This window comes from Lactuca virosa, chromosome 4, assembly GCF_052849685.1.
Source record: "Lactuca virosa cultivar CGN04683 chromosome 4, Lactuca_virosa_CGN04683_v6, whole genome shotgun sequence".
Classification (NCBI taxonomy): domain Eukaryota; kingdom Viridiplantae; phylum Streptophyta; class Magnoliopsida; order Asterales; family Asteraceae; genus Lactuca; species Lactuca virosa.
In genome coordinates this window covers 16,118,482-16,122,223 of record NC_136429.1, presented here as the reverse complement: position 1 = coordinate 16,122,223, position 3,742 = coordinate 16,118,482, and positions in this window count along the sequence as shown.

Below are 3,742 nucleotides of genomic sequence, written 5' to 3'. Positions count from 1 at the left end.
GTTGGATTTGGATATGGAGAGGAAGAGGAATCCAGATGGGGTTCAGACAGGCAGTACGGGCAAGAAGCCCAAGTTATCAGATCACAGATCGAGGAGCCAGCAGGGCCGCAGCCGGTGTGGCAAGTGCGGCAAGATGCACTAGGGGGCGTGCATGGCGGGGAGTTCGGGCTGCTTCATGTGCAGCCGAACAGGTCACATGAGCAGGGATTGTACAACTACCACCACCACCACAGCAGTTTCAGATCTGATTTGCTTCCAGTGCAATTATAGGGACCACAAGAAGGCCCAGTGTCCGAGTCTAGCAGCAACAGGACAGGTGGCGGCACCCGCTCCTACCATGTTGAGTATTATAGATGGTCGTCAGGGCCGGGCAGAGGCGCCTACGACGAGGAGTAGGGCTTTCCAGCTTACTGTTGAGGAGGCACGTGCGGCTCCGATGTTGTGTCCGGTATGTATTCTCTCCTTATCTCTTTATTAGTTATGATTATTGCTTATGTTTATGTCTTTGTTATTGGATCGTTCTTAGTGAACAGTATATCAGCCTTAGTACTATTTGATTCGGGTGCAACCCGATCTTTTGTGTCGCTCGCGCTCAGCAAGCGATTCGTAGGAGCTCCGGGGGAGCTGGATTGTCCACTGGATATGGAGATAGCAGATGACAGGACCGTTAAGGTTGCGAGGGTTCACAGAGGTTGTACACTACAACTATTCGATGAGCAGTTTTCAGTGGATCTAGTTCCTATTCCCCTGCGAGGGAATAAGGTTATAATCTGTATGGATTGGCTGAGCCCCAATGGGGCAGTGATCGACTGCGAGCAGCAACTAGTGATGGTTCAGACTCCTAGTGGGGGAGGGTTAGTGACTCAGGGCGAGAGGCCACAGCACGGACCAGTTTTATGTTCAGCAGCAAGGGCGAGGCGTTACCTTCAACAGGGTGGTGCAAGTTATGTCACTTATGTGATGGATACCCGTGATAAGGGTAAGGCGATAATGGATTATGTATCGGTCGTGCGAGAGTACTTGGATGTATTCTCGGAGGATTTGCCTGGGATACCTCCGGAAAGACAGGTTGAGTTCAGGATCGACTTAGTCCCTGCTGCGACTCCGATAACCAAGGCACCATATCTGTTGATTCCTACCGAGATGCAGGAGTTGTCTACGCAGCTGCAAGAGCTGCTAAACAGGGGATTTATCAGGCCGAGTAGTTCACCATGGGGAGCACCGATCCTTTTTGTGAAGAAGAAGGATGGTTCGCATCGGATGTGCATAGACTACCGAGAGCTGAATAAGGTAACAGTGAAGAACCGTTATCCCCTCTCGAGTATCAATGATTTGTTTGATCAACTACAGGGTGCATCTTGGTTCTCCAAGATTGATCTGCGATCGGGTTATCACCAGATGCGAGTCAGAGAGGAGGATGTACAAAATACAGCTTTTAGGACTCGCTATGGTCATTATGAGTTTGTGATGATGCCGTTTTGGCTCACCAATGCTCCAGCCGCGTTAATGGATCTCATGAACCGGGTGTGCAGACCAATGCTGGATCGGTCTGTGATAGTTTTCATCGATGATATCTTGGTCTATTCCAAGACTCAGGAGCAGCATGAGGAGCACTTGAGGGAGGTGATGGAGACACTGAGGAGGGAGAGACTTTTTTCAAAGTTCTCCAAGTGTGAGTTCTGGTTGCGCGAGGTGCAGTTTCTTGGGCATTTCGTCAACCAGAAGGGTATTCTGGTCGATCCGGCCAAGATAGAGGTTGTAATGCAGTGGGAGGTTCCGAGATCTCCAACTGAGATTCAGAGTTTTCTTGGTCTAGCCGGTTATTACCGGAGATTCATCCAGGACTTCTCCAATATTGTTGTTCCTTTGAACCGACTGACCAAGAATTCGGTGACATTCCGCTGGGGCCCGAGCAGCAGGCGACCGTCGAGACTCTTAGACAACGGTTATGCAAGGCACCGATTTTGACTCTGCCCGAGGGAGTTGATGACTTCGTAGTTTACTGTGACGCATCGATTATGGGCATGGGTGCAATTTTGATGTAGAGGGGTCATGTGATAGCTTACGCGTCGAGGCAGCTGAAGCCTCACAAGGTTAACTATCCGACACATGATTTAGAGCTGGGGGCTGTGGTTTTCGCCCTCACGATTTGGCGGCATTACCTCTATGGGTTCCGTTGTACCATTTACATTGACCATAAGAGTTTGAGGTACCTCATAGATCAGCTGAATCTGAACATGAGGCAGCGTCGGTGGTTAGATGTGGTGAAGGATTATGACTGTGAGATCCTTTACCATCCTGGCAAGGCCAATGTGGTGGCCGACGCCCTGAGTCGAAAGGCGGTGGCGGCTCCGATTAGAGATATATGTTTGAGGATGATAGTAATTAGTCCATTGCTGGAGCAGATTAGAGAGGCGCAGGTTGAGGGGCTGAAGGAAGAGCGCCAGAAGTGCGAGCGGATTGTAGGTCGGGTGGCGTCGTTTGATTATGACAGCTGAGGGTTGTTGACCCTATATGGGAGGGTCTGGGTTCCGTAATGGGGCGGAGTGCAGCAAGTTCTAATGGATGAGGCCCATAAGTCGAGGTTTTCCATCCATCCTGGGGCGACGAAGGTGTATCGGGATCTTTGCCCTGATTAATGGTGGCCCTGCATGAACCGGGACGTAGTGTGGTATGTGGAGAGGTGCTTGACATGCAGGAAGGTCAAGGCTGAGCACCAGAGACCACACGGCAAGATGCAGCCGCTAGACATTCGTGTGTGGAAATGGGAGGATATCACCATAGATTTCATTACCAAGCTTCCGAGGACCGCACGTGGAGTAGATTCGATATGGGTCATCGTGGATCGATTGACCAAGAGCGCTCATTTTATTCCGATCCACGAGAGCATATCGGCCGAGATATACATGCGCGAGATAGTGGCACGACATGAAGTGCCTGTCTCAGTAGTGTCAGACCGAGATGTCTGTTTCACTTCCAGATCTTGGAAGCGGTTTCACGAGGAGATGGGTACTCGTCTCCATTTCAGCACCGCTTTCCACCCTCAAACAGACGGATAGAGCGAGAGGACGATACAGACTCTCGAGGACATGCTACGCGTATGTGTTTTGGATTTCGGTGGCAGTTGGGATACATATCTTCCGTTATCGGAATTATCGTATAACAACAGTTACCACGCCAACATAGACCGACCTCCCTTCGAGATGCTCTACGGGAGGAAGTGTAGGACCCCAATCTGTTGGGGTGAGGTCGGTCAGAGAGTCATGGGGAGTACTGAGGTAGTACTCAAGACTACAGAGCGGATCCAGCAGGTCCGGAGCAAGCTCCAGACTGCTCAGAGTCGGCAGAAGAGCTACGTTGACAAGCGGCATTCAGATTTAGAGTTCCAGGTGGGCGATATGGTCCTCCTAAAGGTGTGACCTTGGAAAGGTGTCATCTGATTCCGAAAACCGGGCAAGCTGGGCCCCAGTTACATTGGTCCTTTCAGGGTTATAGTGTGGGTGGGCAGGGTGGCATATCGGTTGGACCTACCAGCAGAGCTCAGTTAGATCCACAACATTTTCCATGTTTCCCAGTTGCGGAAGTGCTTAGTGGACGATTCAACGATTGTGCACTTGGAGGATATTTAGGTTGACGACAGCCTGAACTACATATAGAGACCGGTGGAGATTCTGGATCGCAAGACGAAAACCTTGAGGAACAAGGTTGTTCAGTTAGTGATGGTGCATTGGCAGCACCGCAA